Genomic DNA, 26105 nt, shown 5'->3' with positions numbered 1-26105 from the left:
TTCCTGCTTTTAATAATTTGAGACTACTCTCTTGTTTTTCTTGGCCAATCTTGCTAAAGGTTTGTCAATTTTGCTGAACTTAACAAAGGAATATGTTTTTTGTTTCATTAATTCCCTCTATTGTTTTTCAACTCTCTGCTTCATTTATTTCCATATTTCCATTCTACTCATTAATATTTCCTTCCTTCAACTTGATTTGGGTTTAGTCTGCTCTTTTTTTCTACTATCTTAAGGTGGAAGTTTATTTAGCTTTCTGACTGCTAAAACAAATACCATATGATGGTTGGTTTAGCAACAGGAATTTATTGGCTCACAGTTTTGTGGATATAAGTCCAAAACTGAAGTATCAGCAAGGTGATGCTTTGTTCCCAAAAACTGTGGCATTCTGGGGCTGGCTGCCAGCAATCCTTGGGGTTCCTTGGATTTTCTGTCACATGCCATTATCCTCTCCTTTCCCTTCTGGATTTCACTAACTTCCGGTTTTTAGATTTCTCTCTATGACCTCTACAAAGCCTCTAGTAACAAGATTAAGACCCTTCCTGAGGGAGACGGGGCAAGATGGTGGCATGGGGAGGTGTGGAATTTAGTTAGTCCTCTAAAGCAACTAGTAAATAGCCAGGAACTAGTAAATAGTCTGGAACAACTGTTGGGGGACATCTGTGACTGTTCACACATTGTACAACAGTCAGGAATGGGTGGAACCTCTGAGATTGCAGCATAAAAACCCTAAGTTAAAACTGCAGAGCCAGTACCCCTCCCCCTGATATGGCAGGCTGAAATGCAAAACCTTGCTGTGGGAGAAAGAAGCAGTCCCCGCAGGGAGAAAGGTAATATAGTTCAACCAAACCCCAACTGTGATTTTAATTTAACTAATTTGGATTGTTGAATGCAAACTGCAGGCATGGATGGACCCTGAGCAAGTAGGAATCTGAGGTTCCTCCCACCAGAGAGGAGGCAGGACTGAAGAAAAAAAACTACATGGCTAAATAAAGGCAGAGGCTTTCAGAGACAGATGAGCTCAAAGTGCTGGGAAGTGGCTGTCTCCCAAAGAAAAGGGGCACAGAGAATTGGGTACAAACTCCAGTCAACTGGCAAAACTGAGGAGCAGGAGACTGGCTCTGAAAAGGGGCTTCTGCTCTTTTTCCTCTTTTTTTCTCTCATTCTAAGCAGCTCATTAGAGAAAGCCTCAGGCATTTCTAGTTGTCAGCCACTGACCCAGGCAAGGGTGGGATTAAGAGAGTTAGAGAGACAAAGGAGGAATTCAAGTGAAAGGAACTCCCTGAGGGTGTATCTTCCCTAAGAAAAGGGGGGCAGGGCCCAGCTCAAGGAACTCAGACCCCAGGGCCTGGGGGAAAACAAACCAGAAACAACTTAAGCTTGGCTCTGACACCCAGGACTGTGTACATGGTGAATTAAGGGGACCATGCCTCTTTGCAGTGGTGGGGAGCTGCAGGCTGATGGGCACTACCTGCTGGGCAAGACAGGAAAAGCACAGAGTCTAGAGGCTTCACAGGAAAGTCTGTCAATCTTCCAGGACACACCCTCAGGGAAATCTGATACTGAATACACCCTTCCTCCTGAGACCTGGGCCTGTCTGGTCTGGGAAAATCTGATTGGGGTAATCGAGGAAAACAGATGCCTAGACAACAAAAGATTTTGAGTCACCTTAGGAAAATGAAGATATGGCCCAGTGAAAGGAACAAACTTACACTTCAACTGAGATACAGGAATTGAAACAACTAATTAAAGATCTTCAAACAAATATGCTAAATCAATTCAAAAATCAAATCAACAGGTTAAGAGAAGATATGACAAAAGAGACAAAGGATATAAGAAAAGTCACTGGGCGAAAATTAGGAAGAAATTGAAAACATGAAAAACAATCGGCAGAACTTATGGGAATGAAAGGCACAATACAAGAGATAAAAAATACAATGGAGACAGACAACAGCTGATTTAAAGAGGCAGAAGAAAAGATTCATGAGCTGGAGGCCAAGAATCTGAACTTCTACACACAAAAGAGCAGATAGGGAAAAGAATGGAAAAATATGAGCACCATCTTAGGGAACTGAATGACAACATGAAGCTCACAAATGTACATGTCATAGGGGTCCCATAAGGAGAAAAGAAGAGAAAAGGAACAGAAACAATAATGGGGGATATAATCACCAAAAATTTCCCATCATAAAATTACAGATCCAAGAAGCGCAGCGTGTCCCAAACAGAATAGATCCAAATAGATCTATGCCAAGACATTTATTAATCAGATTATCAAATGTCAAAGACAGAGAGAATTCTGAAAGCAACAAGAGAAAAGCAATCCATCACATACAAGGGATGCTCGATAAGACTACATGTGGATTTCTCAGCAGAAACTATGGCGGCGGTATGATATATTTAAGATACTTAAGAAGAGGAACTACTGAGAATTCTATACCTGGTGAAGCTGACCTTTAAAAATGAGGGACAGTTTAAAATATTCTCAGACAGACAGACAGTGAGAGAGTTTGTGAACAAGATACCTGCTCTACAGGAAATACTAAAGGGAGCACTACAGACAATTAGGAAAAGACAGGACAGAGAGGTTTGGAGCACGATATTGAGTGACAGTAACACAATAACATAAGTGCACTGAATAAAGACAACTGTGCTTAAGGTGGAGGGAGGAACATTAGGGGGGTAGAACAACAGGGGGAAGGATGGAAGATAAAGACTGGGACTGTATAACTTAGTGAAACCTAGAGTGCTCAATGATTATGATTAAATGTACAAATATGTTTTTATATGAGGGAGAACAATTAATTGTCAACTTTGCAAGGTGTTAAAAATGGGGTGGTATTGGAGAAAAATACACATACAATGCAAACTAGAGTTTATAGTTAATGGTAACATTATAATATGCTGCCACTAATTGTAACAAAGGTAATATATCAAAGCTAAATGACTGTAAGAGGGGGGATATAATGGAGGGGTATGGGGATTCTTGACTTTGGTATTGTTGTCTGGCTTTTTCATTGTATTTAATTTTAATTTTATTTTTTCTTTTGTGCTTTTTTGTTGTCAATTTTTTTGTTTCTTTCTCTTTTTTCTTTTTCCTTTTTCATCTCTTCCTCTTTCTTTGTGGAAGAAATGGAAATGTCCTTATATAGGTAGTGTTGGTGAATACATAACTATGTGTTTATACAGGGAACCACTGATTGTTTACTTAGGATGGAATCTATGGTGTGTGAACAAAACCATCTAAAAAAAAACAGAGGGATACAAAGTGCTGGATAAAATGTGGAGAAAGGGAAATACCTAATCACCATTGGTGGGGAAGTAGAATGGTGCAGCCTATATGGAGGGCTGTGTGGTGGTTCCACAGGAAGCTAAACATGGGGTTGCCATATGGTCCTGCAACTTGGTTACTGGGCATATACTTGGAAGAACTCACAAGAGGGACACTAAGGGACATTTGCACAGTGGGGTTTATGGTGTCAGTATTCATGATTGGCAGTGGATGGAGGTGACCTAAGGGTACATCAACTGATGAATGGAATGGTAATCTGTGAATGGAATATTGAACTGCTACAAGAAGGAGTGAAATTGTGAGATGAATGGACATTGAGGACAGTAAGCTGAATGAAATAAACCAGAAATGAAAAAAAAAAGAAAAAATATTACAATGCCTCAATGCCTCACAAATATGGACTAAATATAATGTGCAAACTCTATGAATTGAGTCTGAGAGCACAGGTTATCAAGAGAAAGCTTATTGTATAGGTTCCTAGATTGTAAGCTCTGACAGCAGTTTACATATAGTCCTGAGCTGTAATGGTTATTTCTAAACTCTGAGATGCTGAGCTCTTTGGGTACAACCCGGTGGGTCCCTTGAACTTTGGGTATCTGTGTGACACCTGAGACTCAGAGCCAGGGTCTGGCAGCTATGAATGTCAGAATTATCCCACACAGTAAATGTTAAACAGTCTGAAAAAAGAGATCAAACTTCAATTAGAGATATGAATGAAATGGACTTGGTTAGGACTAAGGTAAATCAGACTGAAGGGTAAAGGATGATATTGATGGCATTTTTGAAGCTTCAGCTTCTGTGTGGGACCAAAGAAAGAGATGTTTATTAGGTGCTAGATCTATATTTTTTTGTAACATATTATTTAATTTGACTTGTATGGTCAGTTTTTTTCAAACACCATAATTACATGGAGCATTGACTGGGGAACAAGATCTGGTTGGTTTGCTCAGGTTAGTGTGGAGCCCCAAAACATCCCAAAACAATTCTGGCAGAGAATGAAGTTGTATTTGCAAAGCTTCCTTGAAGGACTGTGGGAAAATGTGGAAATATTAAATTTCCCCACCTGGGGAATTAATGATATTCTCACAAACATTGGAGGCTACCAAACTAGAAGACCGAGCCCTCGATCTTGGGGCTTGCCCTTACAAAGTTTGTTACTACAAGGGAGAGGCTAAGCCTTCTTAAAATGATGCCTAAGAGTCACCCCCAGAGAACCTCTTTTGTTGCCCAGATGCGGCCTCTCTCTCTCTAAGCCAACTCTGCAGGTAAACTCACTGCCCTCCCTTCTATGTGGGACGTGACTCCCAGGGGGTGGATCTCCCTGGCAATGCGGGACATGACTTGAGTGATGAGCTTGGCCCTGGCATTGTGGGATTGAGAAGGCCTTCTTGGGTCAAAAGGGGTAAGCGAAATGAAACAAAATAAAGTTTCAGTGGCTGAGAGACCTCAAGTAGAGTTGAGAAGTCATTCTGGATGTTATTCTTATGCAGTAAATAAATATCCCTTTTTAGTTTTTAATGTATTTGAATAGCTGGAAGGAAATACCTGAAACTGTTGAACTGCACCCTAGCAGCCTTGACTCTTGAAGATGATTGCATAACAATATAGCAATCATCTATACGAGTACGAAAATTTTGTGGCTCCTGCTCTCTTTATACAGTGTAGGGACAGATGAATAGAATAATGAGGACAAAAAGTAAATGAATAGGGAGGGATGGGAGGATGGGATGTTTTGGGTGTTCTTTTCCACTTTAACTTTAATTCTTATTCTTTTTCGTGTATGGCAATGAAAATGTTCAAAAATTGAGTGTGCTGATGAATGCACAACTATATGATGGTGCTGTGAATGATTGATTGTACACTGGGGATGACTGTGTAGTATGTGAACATATCTCAATAAAATTGAATTTAAAAAAAAGACCCTTCCTGATTCAGTTGGCCACAACTTAACTAAAAATAACCTCATCAGATTGGGCAATCAGTGATACAGGAGTGAGGAGTGTTCAATGAGGCTTGCTGTAAAGGTTCACAGATTGTAAGCTTTTAAAGCAGTCACATCTATTCCTGAGTTTTGACTGCTATTTAAGAAATGTTTATTCGGTACAAAATTTATATTCTCTGTAGCATATTTTCTAATATAACCTGTATGGTCAGTTTATTTAAACATGTTTGCATGGAACCTAAAATAGGGAATGAGATCTTGTTACTCCGTACAGATTAATGTGATATCCCAATGCACCCCAAAGGATTTTGGGCAGAAAATTTAAAAGTATTTACAAAGTCCCCTTGAGGGAATGGGGAAAATGTGGAAATACTAAACTTCCTTACCTGGGGAATTCCTGATATTCTTCTAAATATTAGGGACTCCCAATTCAATAAGTCAAGCCCTCAATCTTGGGGCTTGCCCTTATGAAACTTATTCCTGTGAAGGAGAAGCTAAGCCTACTTATAATTATGCCCAACAGTCATCCCCAGAGAACCTCTTTTGATGCTCAGATATGGCCTCTCTCTCTCAGACAACTCTGCAAATAAACTCACTACCTCCCCCCACTACATGGGATGTGACTCCCAGGGGTGTAAGTCTCCCTGGCAATGTGGGACATGACTCCCAGGGATGAGCCTGGCCCTGTCATCATGGGATTGAGAATGCCTTCTTGACCAAAGGAGGGGAAAGAAATGAAACAAAATAAAGTTTCAGTGGCTGAGAGATTTCAAATAGAGTCAAGAGGTCATTCTGGAGGTTTTTCTTATGCATTATATAGATATTCATTTTTAGTTTCTAGAATAGCTATAAGGAAATAACTGAATTTGTTGAACTGTAATCCAGTAGACTTGATTCTTGATGATAACTGTTTAACCATATAGCTTTTATGGTGTGACCATGTGATTGTGAAACCTTGTGACTGACATTCCCGTTACCCAGCATAGGGGCAAATGGGTAATAAAAGAATGACAAAAATTCATAAATAATAGGGGAGGATAAGGACTATGGGATGGTTTGTGTGTTCTTTTTTATTTTATTTCTTTATTTTGGAGTAATGAAAATGTTCTACAATTGATTGTAGCAATGAATGCACAACTATACAATGATACTGTGAATCATTGTATACTTTGGACAGATTATATGGTGTGTGAATATATCTCAATAAAATTGCATTTTAAAAAAATAAACCTCATCAAAAAGTCATATTTATAGCAGTTTCCCACCCACAGAAATAGATTAAAATTAAGAAAGTATTGTTCTAGGGTATATAAGTCAATCTGCCACAAAAGTTGAGTTAGTGATTTGAGATCTTTTTTCTTTACAATATATGCATTTGGAGCTATAAATTTCCCTCAAAGCAATGTTTTAGCTATACACAAACATTAGATCACTTTAAATGGGAGAATCTAAATTTTTTGTATTTTTCTATATAGTTTGAATTTTTTTTAAAAAAGATGACATTTCCAAAAACAATAAAGCCATGTTGAAAAATAAAAGAAGTATGAGAAAATTCTTTTATAAAATGAATACTCTTCTTCCATTTTTCCACTTTCAACTTCTGTTTGTTTGTTTTTTTCCTCTTTTAAAGCAAAGCACAACTATTTTGATAATTCCTAAATTACACAAGAAATATATATTTTTTAGGTATTCAAGTAAGAAATAGATACAACGAAAGACACTACATTATTGGAAGTTGTCTCTAGATGGGGAAGCCACAGGTAACTCTTTTTTTTCTTTCCCCTACTTTTCTGCATTTTAAAAATTCTTTCATAATGGAAGAATCCAAAGTAACTAAAATGTAAATATTTTCTCTAAAGAATCTACCCTTTTCTTTACTCTTTGCTCTCTCATTCCCTGACTATGACAGTCATAACAAAAACAAACTTGTCTTAAGGAGACAAATTCATTATGATAAGACTGGTGACACACTAATTTGCAGAGATGAAATATATGACACTCAAGAAAGTCCTAGTGACCAGGAATGAAAGACATGAGATTCTCATTAAGGTAGAGAGTGCTTTAGTTACCTGTCTACTTCAACGATGTCAATAAAATGATCCTCTGATACTGATGCCAGCATTTTCCCATCAAGGTTAAAATTCAGGGTCCTCACAGGTCAATCCAGCCTATAAAAAAGATTGGACAGAGGAGAGAATACAATTTCACCCAAGATGAAATAAAATCAATTTATCCAACAAGAAAAGTACTGGTAGGTTTGCTTACCTGGAAAAGCACCGCACACAAACTAACTTGTCTACCTCCCAAATGGCCAAAGGATCTGCACTTCCTAGGGTGAAGTACTTCCCCATGAGGCCAAACTTGATACAGATGCAGTTGTGAGGATGGGTATTGATGGACCACACTGGCTTCCACTCTGAGTAGGTAGGAAACAAGACAGACAGCAATCAGACTGTGGGAAAAGGACTATGGTGCATGCTAAGAATGTAACTGGAGGTCCCGAAAAGAAAACCACAGTAAGACAACAAAACAAATACCAAAAACTGCAATTCAAGAAAACTTTCCTGAAATAAAAAAAGATAAACTATACACTGAAAGAGCACACTTCATACTTGAGAATATGAATCCAGACCAACCAACATCAAGATTACTGGACTTTAAAGAAAAGGCTTCGGAGTGTCTAGGCAAAAAGAGCAGGAAAGATTATCATCAGACTCATTCACCGATAGTCCTGGTCAATGTAAGGGAACTACTATTTATGGATCACCAACTGAATCCAACACATTCATCTACAAATTTCCCCATTTGGTCCTTACAATAACTCTAACATACAATTTTTATTCCCATTTTACAGACAAGGTAACAGAAGATAAGAGAGACTAGCCAAAGTGTCAAAGTTACCAACTGGAAGAGCCAAGATATGTGGCGAGGTTTGGCCCCAAAACTATTTATTCTACCTTTTACACCAGCATTAATCATTCATATATCATCTTGAGAATTTTTTTCCTACCCACCCAACAGCAATACTTTTCTTTATTCAATAATTTTCTTTAAATGGACTCAACTTTTTTTTTGCTTAAATTTAGTTTCACCTTAAAGGATACAATCTGTGACCTAGCTATTCTTTTCTAGTAGACATTAAAATGCACCCCCATCCTCACCACCACTTGTCACACTCCCTCACTCCCCCACTTCTCACTCCTACCATCTTATTCAACCCCATCAACCTCCTCATCCCCATGATGCTCCTCACTCCCAGTCTTCACTCCTTCCCCCCCACTCCTCCTCGCTGCATCCTCCACTCCACTACACTGTCTCCTTAACCCCACACCCTCTTCCTGACTCTCTCCTTCCTCATCCCATAGCCCCTTTGCCCTCTACCCCTTCCTCACCATCCTCCTCCTCACCTCCAGTCTTCACCCTTCCTCTACCACCACACCTCCCTTCTCACCACAGCCCCTCTCCCTGTCCTAGGTTGGGCCCTGGCAGCTCACCAACTGGTCCTTCTCCAGCAGTTAGATGCTGGAGGCCTTGTCAAAGGAACTTCCATGTCTTGCTGTGTCCCCGACCGCACTTAGCACCATGGACCTCTGGTCACTGAATTCCAGGGGGGCCATCGAGCTGGTACCGCTCTGCCCACAGCCCAAGGCCCCGCCGCGGCAGTGCTCAGAAGGCCCAGCGCCTGGTAAAGGAAGCCGCTGCTGGTCCACCATCAGGTTTCCCACTGCCTCCATGCCCACGTGCCCAGACATGAGCCTGCTGCCTCCGAGGCAGTACTGTGCACCCATCTCACCCACCATCACCAGAGGGAACTGCAAATCCCAGCAAACAGTGCCTGCTGGACTTTGCCTTTTAAAATAACAATTTCACCCTAAAAAAAATTTTTTTTGACGTGGCATAAACTTTTATATGACTCATATAACACAAAATTCACCATTTTGAAATATACATTTCAGTGAGCCAATAAATTCCTGCTGTTTAAGCCAATCTATTTCATGGTATTTGTTTTAGCAACCAGGAAACTAAAACAATGTGTAAATAAAACAATACACTCTTAAATTATCAATGGGCCAAAGAAATCACAATGGAAATTAGAAAATACTTTGACAAGAATGAAAAGTAAAACATAACACACCAAAATTTATAAGAATCAGCTATAGCAGTGCTTAGTAGAAAACTTAGAGTTGTGAACACCTATATTGAAAAAGAAGGAAGATCTCAAATCAATAACTATTCTTTCATCTTAAGAAAATAGAAGAGAAGAGAAAATTAAACCCAAAGCAATCAGAAGGAAGGAAATAAAAAAATATTAGAGAGGAAATAAATGGAATAGAGAATAGAAAAACAAAAGAGTAAATCAGTGAAACCAAAAGTTGGTTCTTTGAAAAGACCAACAAAATTGACAAATCTTTAGAGACTGGCCCAAAAAAAAGAAGACTCAAATTACTAAAATCAAGAGTGAAAGAAACTCAAGAGTTCTGTAACATCACTACTGATCTGACAGAAATTTAAAAAAAATTATAAGGGAACACTATGAACAACCTTATGCCAACAAATTATATAACCTAGATGAAATGGACAAATTCCTAGAAAGCCCAAAACTACTGAAACTTATTCAAGGAGAAGTAGAATAGAAATAACCCAAATGCCCATCATTCAATGAATGGATAAACAAAATGTGGTATATCCATACAACGGCATATTATTTAGCCATAAAAAGGAATGATGTACCAATACATGCTACAACCTGGATGAACCTTGAAAACACTGTGTTAAGGGAAAAGTGCCAGACACAAAAGGCCACATATTGTGTGATTCCATTTATATGAAATGTCCAGAATAGGCAATTCCACAGAGACAGAAGTAGATTAGTGATTGCCAGGGGATGGGGGTAGGGGAATGGAGAGTGACTGCTAATGAGTACAGAATTTCTTTTGGGGATGATAAAAATGTTCTGAAATTAGATAGTGGTTATGGTTGTACAACTCTGTGACCATGCTAAAAAGCACTGAATTGTACCCTTTAAAAGAGTAAATTTTATTCTCATTGAATTACATCTCAACTTTTAAAAGGACATTATTAAGACAACTAGCAAAATTTGAATATGGACCGCATACTACATATACCAATGGTAATTTTCTGGATTTTGATAATTTCACTGTGGTAATAAGAAAGAGTATTCTTACTCTAAAACTAATTAGCCCCTGCTTCAGTAAGCCATGTATGAAAGTATGGCATTGTACTTGGCATGTTGTTCTATATAAGTGTTCTGGTTTGCTAATGCTGCCATTATGCGTGTCCTAGTTTGCTAATGCTGCAGAATGCAAAACACCAGAAATGGATAGGCTTTTATAAAACAGGGGTTTATTTCACTACACAATTACAGTCTTAAGGACACAAAGCGTCCAAGGTAACACACCAGCAATCGGGTACCCTCACCGGAGGATGGCCAATGGCCTCCGGAAAACCTCTGTTAGCTAGGAAGGCAGCTGGCATCTGCTCCAAAGCTCCAGCCTCAAGACGGCTTTCTCCCAGGACATTCCTCTCTAGCAAGCTTGCTCCTCTTCAAAACATCACTCCCAGCTGCACTCTCTTTCCTCTTTGAGTCAGCTCATTTATATAGCTCCACCGATCAAGGCCCACCCCGAATGGGTGGGGCCACGCCTCCATGGGAACATCTCATCAAAATTATCACTGACAGCTGGGTGGGGCACACTCCAAGCAAATCCAACCAGCACCCAAGCGTCTGCCCCACACAAGACCACAAAGATAATGGCATTTGGGGGACACAATACATTCAAACCGGCACAATGTGAAATACCAGAAATGGCTTTTATAAAGGGGGGTTATATGGCTACAAATCTACAGTCTGAAGGCCATGAAAATCTCCAAATTAAGGCATCAACACAAGTATACCTTCAGTGAAGGAAGGCCAATGACATCCGGAACACCTCTGTTAGATGGGAAGGCACATGGCTGGGGTCTGCTGATCCTGGATTCTGTTTCTGCTCCTCTCTCAGCACATGTGCATTCTTCAAAATGTTGCTCTTGGGACATTTTCTCCTCTCAACTTCTCCAGAGCAAACTCTGGGCATCTCCAAAGTTTCAGCAAAAGTCTGCTTTCAACGGCCATCTCCAAAATGTCTCTCTTGGCTGCTCTCCAAAATGTCACTCAGCTGTTCTGCAGTCCTTCTGTTTGTCAGCTCTTTTATAGGACTCCAGTGATTAAATCAGGGATGTACCCTGAATGGGCGGGGTCCACATCTCCATGGAAATAATTTAATCAAATGTTTCACCCACTGTTGATTGAGTCACAGCTCCATGGATGTTGGGGACAATTAAGGTAGCATATATAATATTCACCTTCAGCGATACCGGTAACATGCAACATGGCCGCCAGGGCTGATGCAAGAACAGCCTAAGCTATAATTAGCCTTCTTCAAGGAAGTAACAGTAGTTCCCGCCTAAGCAGTAGCTAGTTCGCGCCTAAACAGTAGCCGCCCATTGGCCATCCACCCCAGCAACAGCTACCACCAATCCCAGACCTCCAGCAACAGCAACCGCCAATCCCCCTACATCTGCCTTCCACCCTAGCAACAGCAGCAGCCAATGCTAGATCACCACCCGTCCTTACTAGCCACTCCCTCCACCCTTAGAGTATATATACCCTGCCTCTTCAATAAAATTTTGCAGCTTGATCAGAAACCTGTCTTGCTGTCATTCCTCGTGTCTCTTGTCCCATACTATTCTTCCTTCGCAGGACTTGGAGCTTCCGTTGATCGTCCCGCGGGCCGGGACACATGGAAACACTCAAAGGATTCCAACCTAATCAGCACTAATACATCTGCCCCCTACAAGACTGCATCAGATAACATGGCATTTGGGGGGACACAATACATCCAAACCAACACAATAAGTGATTAATTTTCTCAGGCTTTCAGGAGTTAGGTCTTGTTTTTCCCCATTTTGGGTTTATATGCTCTTGGCCCCAATCCCATAGTCTAACTGAGCTGGAAATCTGTGGTGGTAAATCTCTCCTAGGGTCACCTGGGTGATGGTGACTGATGGAAAAACTGGGACTACAGCTTCCTTCTGGTGGAGAGGGAGGCTCCTTCTGCACCTTCCCCTCTGACCTGGAGCAAGCTCCACTCAGCCATGACTGCTGTATTCCTGAGCCAGGACATGTGGCAATGGCAGGACCTCTCCATCCTCACATGGACAAGAAACAGGCTGCCACCATTCCCTTCAGAGTCAGTTACTGGCCAGCCAAACAAAAGGTGCTTTTCTCTACTATAAAAGGTGGAAATCAGGTTTGGTATTAGAATTTTCTAAGTGCCTAAAAGAGCAAGCCAGGCTGTTTATACAGAAACATTTTTATAAGAAAATGATTTTATTCAGAATATCTTGTACTCAAGAGGCTTCTCAGGAAGCCAAGATGAACCCAATCTGAGGTTTAGAATCTGAGTTTGTGTCTATCACATCACATAGTATTTGCCTTTGAAGAGTTGGGGAGAAGTCAAAGAGATACTGTTCAAAGCTATCAGATTAGGTTGCTATTTTATGTTTTCTCCAAGGTGGATGGGGGGGGGGGTGTTGAATGAATATCAGCAAAAAGAGCAAGGAAGACAGAAAGTAGCTGGACTTACTGTACAATATATAATATTTACTATTATTTTAAACTAAATTTCCAAGAGAATACCATGACATCTAATGTGTACACGTCTATGAAAATACTGTGGAATAAGCCCAGGAAGGATCGATGTGCTTGCAAATAGTGTGGCAAAGGGTCCTTCTCTAAGTAAAAACAAATATTCAAAGCACAGGCTTTAATTTAAACTCTGTCTTAAAGTTTCATATGGAATCTTTTTATCAAGTGTCAATAGAAAGTTAAGAATCAAGGGATTCTAGTAATTTATTCAATGCCACTGCTTGCCATCATTTTGAAATTGTTAAATTGGGGATAGTGGGGCCTGCACTCAGACAGCAAACCTGATGGCTTCATGGGGGCTGAAGCCATATCCATGCCCTGGGTGCGATCCCCTCTGCAGAAGAAATTACATTTTTTCAAGGAAAAAAATGCTTGTTGGTTTTTCCTTTTTTACTTTGTATTTACTTTTAAAGTTGTACTTGCTCACCTACCAGTGTTTACAAAATCCTATATGTGGGATGCTTTTTCTATAATAATAAAATATCTTTTAAAAAGAAAGAATATTCTTGTTTTTAGGAGAATGTGACACATTGAAATATTTAAGGGTAAAGGGTCACAGTGTCTATAACCAATGCTCAAATGCTTCAACAAAAATGATAAAAATAAAACGGAAGGAATGATGTCGTGAAACATATGACAACATGGATGAACCTTGAAGACATAATGCTGAGCGAAATAAGCCAGGCACAAAAAGACAAATATTATATGCTACCACTTACATGAACTTTGAAAAATGTAAAACAAATGGTTTATAATGTAGAATGTAGGGGAACTAGTGATAGAGAGCAATTAAGGAAGGGGGAACAATAATCCAAGAAGAACAGATAAGCTATCATGGGTAAATTTAATGTTCTGGGAATGCCCAGGAATGACTATGGTCTGTTAACTTCTGATGGGTATAGTAGGAACAAGTTCACAGAAATGTTGCTGTATTAGGTTACTTTCTTGGGGTAGAGTAGGAACATGTTGGAAGTAAAGTAGTTATCTTAGGTTAGTTGTCTTTTTCTTAGTCCCTTGTTATGGTCTCTTTGAAATGTTCTTTTATTGTATGTTTTATTTAAATTTTTTTTAATTTTTTTAGTTTTCACATAGTTGACTTAAAAGTTTTTTAAAAAAAACAAAACAAGGAAAAAAAATATGCAGAGCCCCCTTGAGGAGCTGGTGGAGAACGCAGGGGTATTGGCCTGCCCTACCTCGATGGTTGCTAACATGCCACAGACACAGGGGACTGGTGGTTTGATGGATTGAGCCCTGTACCATGGGATTTGCTCTTGGGAAGACTGTTGCAGCAAAGGAGAGGCTAGGCCTCCCTGTAATTGTGCCTAAGAGCCTCCTCCCGAGTGCCTCTTTGTTGCTCAGATGTGGCCTTCTCTCTCTAGCTAAGCCAACTTGAAAGGTGAAATCACTGCCCTCCCCCCTACATGGGATCAGACACCCAGGGCAGTGAATCTCCCTGGAAACGTGGAATATGACTCCCGGGGAGGAATGTAGACCCGGCATCGTGGGATGGAGAACATCTTCTTGACCAAAAGGGGAATGTGAAAGGAAATGAAATAAGCTTCAATGGCAGAGAGATTCCAAAAGGAGCCGAGAGGTCACTCTGGGGGGCACTCTTATGCACAATATAGACAACCCTTTTTAGGTTCTAATGAATTGGGGTAGCTGGTGGTAGATACCCGAAACTATCAAACCCAGTACCCACGAATCTTGAAGACAGTTGTATAAAAATGTGGCTTATGAGGGGGGACAGTGGGATTGGGGGGGCCATGGGGATCACACTCCCCTTTGTCTAGTTTGTGGATGGATGAGTGGAAAGGTGGGGGAAGGAAACAAACAAACAGACAAGGGCGCCCAGTGTTCTTTTTTACTTTAGTTGCTCTTTTTGACTTTAATTATTATTCTGGTTATTTTTGTGTGTGTGGTAATGAGGGTGTCGGGGATTGATTTAGGTGATGAATGTACAACTATGTAATGGTACTGTGAACAATCGAATGTACGATTTGTTTTGTATGACTGCGTGGTATGTGAATATATCTCAATAAAATGAATATTTAAAAAAATGGAATGATTCATTAAGGCAATCATTAGTTTGCAAAATATTAATTGGTGATGCTAGGTGAAGAGTATATTAGAGTTCATTTTTCCATTCTTATAAGCTATTGCACTAATATAAGTCTGAAAGTTTTTCAAATAAAAGTGGGTGGTTTTTTTCAGTAAAAGATAAAGGAATTTCAGAAAGGCCTAAACATTATTCCTGGACTTATATAAAGTCACATGGAAATACAATGGCAGGGCAGCATGCCATCTGTTATTTGTCAATACTTTTTCATTTGCAAGTGATAGAAATCTGTTTCCAACTGGTTTAACATAAAAGGGCATTTATTAGCTCACAGAAAGGGTCCAGTCAGGCATGGTTGGATTTGATGCTAAAATGATATTCTCAGCAATTAGCCTTGCTCTCTTCATTTCTCTTCTCTGCTTTCCACCATATTCACCTCATTATCAAGCAGTTTTGCCATTCCTGGTTAAAAGATGATAGTCAGCAAGTCCAGGCTTATAGTCTATCTTCTCAGCAACACCAGTAAAATAAATAAATAAATAAAACCATGCTCAATTAACAATTCCAAGAATGTTTCATTGACTCTGCTGTGAATGACTTAGATCATCTATAAACCAGTCATTGAAGCAAAGGAGACACAAAGCTGCTTGCTTTTTAATAGGCAATGCATGCATATGGTAAAATAAATTAATTCAAGTAAAACAGAAACATGTTCCATAGAAGTAGTCTCCCTCTCCTGTTGCCCAGTTTATCAGTTTTTTTCCCAGAGACAATACTGCTATAAGTTTTGGGGCAACCTTCTAGAGAAATTATTTATTATACAGGCATATATATGAGGGTGCATGCACACTCACACACACATGGTGTACACTGTTCTGCATCTTACCTTTCCCATGTAACAATAAATACTGGAAGTTGTTTCATGTCAATACACATAGGGCTGCCTCATTTTTTAAAAGTTACAAACATGAATGTACCAAGAAAATATTTTTCATTTCACTCAATCAACTCACATAACAGATACCTGGAAGTTGAATATCATATCAGTAGAGTTTGTATTCATGAAACTCTCCAGTTTTTCTGCCTCCAATAATCTTGTAAACTACTCCTGCAAGTTATCCTTATATGATCTGAGATTGCCCTACGCAGAAAAATCTGTGAATCCTGCAAATGTGTATATATTTCACTACCCATTCATTTGTAGGAATCATTTCTAGATGTGCTCAACACCCTCAGGCTTGGCTAAAGATGGCAAGTTGGTCAATTTCCCCATGCTGTTGCCCAGTTGATTTATTTCTGTCCTCATTTTATAATGGAAGCAGTAGTGATGCCCATTTGAAATAATGCACTATTTAAAATAGTAATAAGGTCTCACTCTATGTGGAAAACAGAAACAATGCAATCTCTACCCCCACCTCACAATATGGAAAAAACTGTCCAGAACTGCATAATTTCAAAACGGCAGGCCAGGTGAAGTATAGACTGTGCTTACATAGTTGCCAAATGGGGACACTCTTCAGCTGGTAAACAGAAAAACTGTTGTCTTTATGTGCTTTGGAAATTTTCAATTAGTTAAGTTTGGTTACTATTACACTGTACATTTTAAATTCATTTGTTATTGTCATTTTAAATCTTTGGTATGTCATGACAGCATCCGTTAAATATTTGTTAGGTGAGGGTTGTTATTCTGGAGCTGTGAAACGTATCCCCAAATTATGAGAGGTCAAAAAACCTTCTGAGTAAGGCAAATCACCTTGCTGAACCAGGCTGACAATTTGGAAGTGTGCATCAAAGAGAGACCATGCTGATACCAAAGATAAGCATGAAAGCAAATTTAAGTAACAATGGTTATCAATGTATGCTCTTCAAGAGTGTATCCCTCCTATTTTTCCATTATTAACATGGGAAAATAGTCTGGAAATGGAAAATTTTGAATTACATGAAATGTTTAGATCTATGTCCCTCATATAAAGAGAACTAAACCGCTTTTAAGTCCCTTCAAAATTCTTATCTCTGTTCTGGGGCTTAATGGTTCTGGCAACCTCTCCTCATTGGAAAGTGGGGATGATAATAGATTTAACTTACGGGCTCTGGGGATTCAATGAGATGAGGCACATAAAGTGCTTCTGGCAATGCCTGGCACAGCATTCTTGATTATTTAATCAAGAAAGATCAGCAATAACAGTAGCAGTCTTTGTTGTGGCTTATTTCAAAACATTTGTTGATTTATTATTTCCCCCAGACCTGATTATAGCTGCCTTATCTTGGAGATAAAAACCCCAGTTGCTATAAAAAATCAGAAGAGCAGTTGCCGATTGGGGGAAGGGGATGAGGATCAACTATAATAAGGCATGAAGGAACTTAAGGGGAGATGGAAATCTATATCTTGATTGGAGTGTTGGTTTACATGAGTGTATACTTTAGTCAAAACTCATCAAATTATACACTTAAGATCTATGCAATTCACTGCATGTACATTTTTAATTCTGTTTAAAACACACACACACACACACACACACACCAAACAACATCTTAAACTAAAGAATGCCCTCTTTACCAAACAAAGGCACCACATTCTTCATGTTTAGCAGACAAGAAACAGAAATTTTTTTTGAAGCCATGAAACCAGGGAAAACTGGGTTTTCTTCCTGCCCCAAGACTCCAAACATCCCACAGATAGGAGAGAAGTAGGAGAAGACAAAGAGAAGCTTAGAAGCAGGATAGCGCCTTCATGCTCCCCATCACCACCCTTCCCCCTTTTTTAGCTTTATGGCTGAGGGAGAAGGTGATACAATGCCTTGAAACTCAGGGGATCCAAGAATAAGGAGGCTTGTGTGTACTTTGTCCTAGCTGGCATTTTGAGAGTAGCACCCCCATATATATTCCTGTACTCTTATAAAGGGGTGCAAAAAAAAAAAGCAGAGGGGACAGCATGCTATATCTAGGCAAGACCACCCACGTCTCCAGAGGTACCAAAGTAGAGTTCCTGCATGCCCCAGATTGAGCAAGAAAGAAATAAAAACAATAACAATCATTTGAAGGCTTACTTGGGCCAAGTACATTTCTAAGAGCTTCATGTGATCTTATCTCAGCGAATCCTCTCAGAAACCAAATGTCAGTAGATGCTATCATTATTCCCTTTTATAGATACAGAAAATGAGACCAGGGAGATTAAGAAATTTGCTCAAGAATACAAAATAAGTGGTAAAACTAAGCAGTGGGTTTGCAGAGCCCTATATCTTCCAACTTTGCTTTTCTTTTTCAATACTGTTTTTGTTATTCTAGGTCCTTTTACAATCAGCTTGTCAACTTCTGCAAAAACAAAACAAAACAAAACAAAATAAAACAGCAGCCTGCTGGAATTGGTATTGCATTGACTTTATATACCATTTTGGAGAAAATTGACATCTTAACAATAATGAATCTTTGAATTCATGGATATAGTATATTTCTCCATTTATTTAGGTCTTCTGTAATTTCTCTCTCAACAATATTTTGTAGTTTTCAGTGTACAGGCTATGGAGGCATTTGTTAAATATAGCTAAGTCTTTCATACTGCTATTGAAAATGTCATTTTAAATTTTTTCAATTTAAATTGTTTATTGCTTGTATATAAAAATACAATTAATTTTTATTGAGATATAATTCACATACAATAAAATTCACCCTTTTAAAGTGTACAATTCAGAGGTTTTTAAAGGCTGTGCAACCACCACAACTATCTAATTCCAGAACATTTTCATCATTCCAAAAGGAAACTGAAACCCATTAGCCATCACTCCTCATTTCCCCTTCCCCTAGTCCTGGCAACCACTAGTCTACTTTCTATGTCTGTGGATTTGCATTTACTATACAATTAAATTTTTTATTGACCTTGCATCCTGAGTTGTTAAACTCACTTATTAGTTCTAGTTACTCTTTTGTAAATTTCTCTATATTTTCTACATAGATGATTATGTTGTCTGAGAGACTGAATCTACAAAGGGACAATAACCACACCATCCATGACAACATAACTCTGACCCACAATCTATACAGCAACCAGCCTAGAAGCCAAACCACAGCCTCTGCAGCAATAGACTTAGAATGGTCAGAACTTGGTTGATAACTGCCAGCTTCTCTATTTTTTTACCCCCCTTCTTACTCAGGAACAAACAGAAGAAAGTCAAATATGTTCTCTTAACATAGGATGCTTCACTTCTAGTCAGTCCTCTCCCCATGCCAATCAGTCCTCTCCCCACGCCAATCAGAGCATACCTGAAGCCTTCCCCCCTTTTTTGGCTATAATGCCATCCCACTCTTCAGCATGCCTTTGAGTCTCTGCCAAACCCAAGTGATGGTGGCTGACTCCCTTGCTATAGCAAGTTCTGAATATATAGCCTCTGTTTTTCTCATTTGGGAGATCTTTCTTTAATTTCGCGTGTCTGTGAACAAAGAGAATTTTACTTCTTCCTTGCAAATATGTATGCCTTTTATTACTTTTTCCTACCTTATTACACTGGCTATACCAATCAAAAGCAGTGGGTTCTCTGCCTGATGAGCTCAAATGACCAATTCCTGACACACCAGGGTTTCAAAGAGAGAAAGAGTTTATTGCTAGGTGTGAAGCAAGAGAACAGATGGCCTATCAGCCTAAAAATATGTCTCCCTGAACTGTAGTAATTCTGACAGTTTTATAGTATCAAAACATGGGCAGGTTTTAGGCTAATGAGCACAATGGCTTGAAATGATGAAGTTAGAGATGGTTTGGAATTGGGGTGGGCTAGTTCTCAAGCCCTTACATTAATAAACACTAGGGGCTATCTTTAGTGATCATAAGACTCCAAAGTTGAAAAATAGGATGAGATATAACTTAGGGTCAGTCACAAGGTTTTTACAATCACAAGATAAAGGCTAATAGTTATACAATCATTATCAGAGATCAAGGCAGCTGGGTTACAGTTCAGAGATTTATTTCCCTCTGGCTATTCTAACATACCAGAAATTAAAAAGGAATCTCTATATATGATTCAGTAATCATAATCATCCTTTAAATCCTAACTTCTCAGTTACAAGTCCTCCCTCTCATTTGATATCTGGGTATACCCATTCTAACTTCTTCATGCTGAAAAGGAGCATTGACATTATGGGATAGAGAAATGAAACCGCTTGTTATTCTCAGAGAGACTAGTATTTCTGGGTTTCAGGGCTTATCTGGCATAGGACCAATCCAGGCTTTAAGTCTCTGAAAAATAAATTTAATAAGTAAAACTTTTATAGAATCTTAGATAGAGCCCAGGGTATTCTTCAGTGTTTTCAGGAACACTGTTCCTTGGGGCCTGGCATACTGTGGCAGTTTGCAATATCTGGCTGAAACTTCCATAAGAATAACCTCCAGAATGACCTCTCAACTCTATTTGAAATCTCTTAGCCACTGAAATTTTATTTTGCTTTATTTATTTTCCCCCTTTTCATCAACCAATCCCACGGTGCCAGGACCAGCCTCATGCCTGGGAGTCATGTCCCACATTTCCAAGGAGACTTACACCCCTGGAAGTCATGTCCCACATGGGGGGGTGGGTAGCAATTTTGTTTGCAGAGTTGGCTAGAGAGAAAGAGAGATCATATCTGAGCAATAAAAGAGGTCCTCTACGGGTGACTTTTAGGTGTTAAATTTAAGTAGGCTTAGCTTTGCCATTACATAAATAAGTTTCATAAGGGCAAGCCTCAAGACTGAGGGCTTGGCCTATTAAATTGGGAGACCCTATTACTTAAGAGAATAGCAGGAATTCCCCAGGTGGGAAACTTTAATAGCACCACATTTTTCTCCAGTCCCTCAAGGGACTTTGCAAATACTTTTTAATTTTCTGCCCAGAACACTTTGAAATGCATCTGGTTATTACTTAACCTGTATAGAATATCAAGATCTCATTTCATATTCTAGGTTCCATGTAATTAGATTGTTTAAATAAACTGACCAAGCAGGTTAAATTAGATAGTGTGCTACAGAAAATTTAAATTTTGGACAAAATAAACATCTTTTTCTTTGGTCTCACACAGAAGTTAAAGTCTTAAAATATAGAGAATATCATCTTTTACTCTGTATTCTGATTTACCTTCATCCTAACCAGATCAGCTTCATTCATCATTTTTCTAATGGAAGTCTGATCCCTTTTTCAGCTTCTTTAACAGTTGCTGTATGGAGTCATGCTGACTTGCAGAGCTGGAGAACTCTAACTCTGAGTCTCAGGTGTCATACAGATAACCAAAGTTCCAGAGAACTACCAGCTAACACACAAAGAGCAAAGCATCTCAGAATCAAGAAATAACAATTAAAGTTCAGGAGTAAATGTGACTGGTGACTGCTATAAGAGCTTACAATCTAGGTCCTACTTTTCTTATAAGCATTTTCTAAAAGAAGCTATTTTCAGAAATAAAAACATTTGACAGTTGACCTTTTTTGGGGTCATTAGCCACAAACCATAAATGTTTTACACATTTAGCAGGGTTATGTTAATTAACAGTTAGAACATAATTTTTATACTTGCTTTGCTTCTTTTTTAAAGTTCCTTCATGCTGCAGATGAAGTTCTGACTTATAACTGACCACATACAGTTTTAGAGACACATTAGAGAAAAGTAGTGCAACCGACAAATTTGATTGTTTGCATGATCTGTAACATTTTTCTAAGAATAACTAAAACCATGACTAACAACATCAAACTGCTGTCTAACATTCATGCAGGTTAGTATCAGGATATAACATGAACAGTGAAAATATTGTCAAGTCTTTAGGAATTGTATATAATCTCTAAATATATGATAACATTTCAGCGATTCAAATTTAGATAAGAGAAGGATAGAAAATACCTTTTAATTATCATAATACTTCCCGCAAACATCCTATATAATATGTTAAACTATTTTAGCAACTCACTTTTATAAGGTGAAAGAACAAATCCTTTGCAACTGTTTTCCTTTAAAAGTGAGAAGACTAGTTTTCTGAAATAAATGATAAGGTCAACATAAACATCAACTATGATATTATTCTGATATGATATAAAATCTTTTGTCTTTGAGACAGAGTACTTAGATGGCTAAGAAAAATTTTTTATAATCTGTGCCAGTTTGAATGTATTATGACCCCCAGAAAAAGTCATATTCTTTGGTGCAATCTTGTGGGGCAGATATTTCAGTGCTGATTAGATTGGAATTCTTTGAGTGTTTCCATGGAGACGCGTCCCACCCAACTGTGGGTGATGACTCTGATTGGATAATTTCCATGGAAGTGTAACCCCACCCATTCAGCGTGGGTCTAAATTCAATCACTGGAGCCATATAAATGAGCTGACAAACTGAAGGAACTCAGTGCAGCTGTGAGTGACATTTTGAAGAGGAGCTACAGCCAAGAGGGACACTTTGAAGAAAGCACAGGAGCTGCAGATGAGACAGTTTGAAAACAGTGGTTGAAAGCAGACTCTTGCTCTGGAGAAGTTGACATTTTTGAGGAACTGCAGCCTAGAGAGGAACATCCTGGGAGAAAGCCATTTTGAAACCAGAACTTTGGAGCAGACACCAGCCGTGTGCCTTCCCAGCTAACAAGAGGTTTTCCGGACACCATTGGCCATCCTCCAGTGAAGGTACTCGATTGCTGATGTGTTACCTTGAACAGTTTATGGCCTTAAGACTGTAACTGTGTAACCAAATAAACCCCCTTTATAAAAGCCAATCAATTTCTGGTGTTTTGCATCCTGGCAGCATTAGCAAACTAGAACATAATCTTTCATTAAGAGCAGACTAATTCACATTATTTTAACAGGAAAAAAATGAAACTCCAGTTTTGTATAAATATACAGTTTGACACAAACGCTCTTTTAAAAAATCTTATAAACAAGCCTATCAAATCTTGGTCAGCTTTGACTACAACATACAGAATTCATTTTTACAAGCCTTCTACAATTTTCCATATCCATTCAGGCCTTGTCTTACATATTAAAACTAGCCATTTTACTTTAGTACAAACCATACTCCCTTAGACAAGCCTATCAAATTTTAGTCAGTATTAACTACAATAAACAAAATTCACTTTAATCAGAAAATATGATCATCTTAGCATGGAGAATAATAAAAACACTATACATCCCACATATAGTCTTTATTTATCCAAACTGAATACAGCTAGAAATAAACTTGATAACAAATTTACAAAGACCTTTGAACATGCATACTACCCTCCAATAACAGTATTTATGAAGCGGAGAAGAGACAGAGATAATAATGGAAGAAGAAAAAATAAATGCAGCCAGGCAGTTATATACCTTATCCTCAGAACATACAAATGATTACTTCACAATATGCCTAAAATCTCTCAGTACAGACCAGCACTACCTTCAAGGGTCAGAAGAGCCCACGTGTTCTAGTTTGCTAATGCTGCCTTTTCACAAAACACCGGAGATGGATTGGTTTTTATAAAGGGGATTTATTTGGTTACAAAGTTACAGCCTTAAGGCCATAAAGTGTCCAAGGTAAGGCATCAACAATTGGGTACCTTCACTGGAGGATGGCCAATGGCATCCAGAAAACCTCTGTTAGCTGGGAAGGCATGTGGCCGGCGTCTGCTCCAGAGTTCTTGTTTCAAAATGGCTTTCTCCCAGGACATTCCTCTCTAGGCTGCAGCTCCTCAAAAATGTCACTCTTAGTTGCTCTTGGGGTGTTTGCCCTCTCTTAGCTTCTCAGCAGCAAAAGACTGCTTTCAAAGGCTGTCTCCAAAATGTCTCTGCAAGCTGCAGCTCCTCTCTCAGCTCCTGTGCATTCTTCAAAGTGTCCCTCTTGGCTGTAGGAAGCTCACTCCTTCTGTCTGAGCTTATACAGTGTTCCAGTAAACTACTCAAGGCCCATGCTGAATGGCTGGGGCCACACCTCTATGCAAATTATCTCATCAGAGTTATCACCTACATTTGGGTGGGGCACATCTCCATGGAAACACTCAAAGAATTACAATCTAATCAACAGTAATACACAATGATAATCAACACTAATATACAAAGATAATGCATCAAAGATAATGGCATTTTGGGGGACATAATACATTCAAACTGGCACACCAAGTTTGAAATATAATCAGTTCCTCAATAACTAAGGAATTTATATCCAGGAAAAAATCTCAAATTTTTCTCAACATTATTCCCAAGTACTAAATAATACCAGGAATATATTAGTTCACAAAATTAAGTTATGACTTCTAAAAAAAAAGTGGTTCAGAACTCTATATATTCAAATGCTACTCTCTTATTTGAATGTCTTACAAGTGTCATGTCTTCTATGAGATATTCCCCTAGGTCATTCTTTACCTATCTGCCTTTTTTTCTGAATTCCTCCAGCATTTTTACTCCTTTATTAAGATAACTGACAGATACTTTAAATACTACTGTTTTATACTATGCCCTGGTACAAGTATATACCAACTAGAATATAAAATCCTTGAAGTCAAGAAATGTCTTTCCCATTCATGACAGCACTTACTAACCTGAGTATGTAATATATTCATCAAAAATATACTGAATGACATTAACAAAGCCACTACAAATCCAAATTCTTCCACATACTGGGGTAACAAATAGCAAAATAATTAAGAAGCCAGATTCTTTCAAAATCCAGGTAATTAAGGTTACAAAAATCTCATTTGTATTTCTTACTAAACTCAACTGACTCCTTAAATAGGATATTTTTGAAGCATCAACATATCCTCATTTTTATTATATTTTATATAAATGTCATCATTACCAGGTTCATTGCTCAGTTTATGCAACCTGTCTAGTTGGGCTACTTTTCAAGAGGAATTTTAAGAATGTATTTATCTTCTCTTTCAACCCTATTAATTTGGACACATGAATGTTACACAAACCTTCTACAACTTTCCATATTCACTCAGGCTTTGTCCTACACATTCTCAAAGATAAAACGTCACACTTTTATTGGGAAATTCTTTCAGAACAAACATGGCCTAGTCTGTAGTATTTCTTCTGTGCCTACCATTTCTAATCTTCAGGTCCAGGAGAAAGAATTCTAAACTAAGCCCATACCATCCCCATTTTTCTGCACCCAGCCTTTCCCCCATAGCTGCCTTAACTGGTTAGACACTGAGGGCAGGGATAGGTGGGACAGAAAGAATAAGGCCTGGTCTGTTGAACTTGGTTTTAAAAGTTTTAAATGAGGTGGTGGGATTTAAGACCCCTAAGGTGGCCTTAGTGTTTATGCGAGTTCCTATGTCCTTCTTTTAATTGTTTCCAATTATTATATCTATATCACTTAAAGTTGTGACCTGGACAATTAGAAAAGGTCATCACCTTTTCCTGATGCAGCCCACTGAAAGCCCTCTACTGCCTTATAATGTAAATAAATGTTTTAAGCATAACTCAAAACAAAAAAATTCAATAGTCAGTCTTAGAAGAGGTGTGGTTCAATGCCCATCACATGTAAAAAGAAAACTTCCTTTAAAAAGAGGAAAAAAGCACTATGAGAACCACTTTTGTTCAGTATCAGAACCATTTTCAGGCCATGTCTTTCTTGATATGAATGAAAATACACCCTTTGGACTTTTTTTTTCCTCATCTCATTAGTTTGTATACACGTGGGAACCAAAAGGTTGACATTAGGGAAGTTTCAGGGGCTGCTTCTTTCTAATGTCCAGGACTGTTTACAGTGATTACTCATACTAAGGCCTTGAACCCTGGTGTCTAGAGGGTTTTTCTTTTTCTCTCTCTTTTCCTCTGGGACTCCAGGATTACTAATATATATAGGCACTTACTTATCTTTAAGCAGTTCAAATAGAGCTCTTTAAGAATTTTTTTGTTAATTTGAAAATATACATTGAACAAACATACAGACACAAATAAAGTTAGTCTCACAAAAAAAAAAAAGAAACACTGAAATATACTTTTCAGAGGGACAAATAAAAGATTGAATATACATCATCTCATCCCATTTCTGCTCTTTTGCAGAACAACTCTAACTATAATATAGTGTCCTTTTCTATAGAACTGTAACTGAGAAATTAAGAATTAAATGATTATGATTACTGAATCATTACATAGATTTTTTTCTTTCTATATTGTAGAATATGCAGAAGT

At 38.5% G+C, this 26105-nt stretch overlaps 1 long non-coding RNA gene across 1 annotated transcript in view; it reads right to left on the bottom strand.

The window, feature by feature from the left end:
* The window catches only part of LOC119524482, a 62956-nt gene that overhangs the window by 9327 nt on the left and 27524 nt on the right, over nucleotides 1–26105 (bottom strand). Inside the window, exons 3-4 of the long non-coding RNA XR_005214829.1 lie at nucleotides 7497–7647; nucleotides 7301–7399 (exon numbers count right to left, since the gene is read on the bottom strand). This is a non-coding gene — a long non-coding RNA (uncharacterized LOC119524482). The remainder of the gene's footprint in view (nucleotides 1–7300; nucleotides 7400–7496; nucleotides 7648–26105) is intronic.

This window comes from Choloepus didactylus, assembly GCF_015220235.1.
Source record: "Choloepus didactylus isolate mChoDid1 chromosome 11 unlocalized genomic scaffold, mChoDid1.pri SUPER_11_unloc1, whole genome shotgun sequence".
Classification (NCBI taxonomy): Eukaryota; Metazoa; Chordata; class Mammalia; order Pilosa; family Megalonychidae; genus Choloepus; species Choloepus didactylus.
The sequence above is the reverse complement of the archived record's forward strand: the minus strand, read 5'-3'. Positions and strand labels throughout refer to the sequence as shown.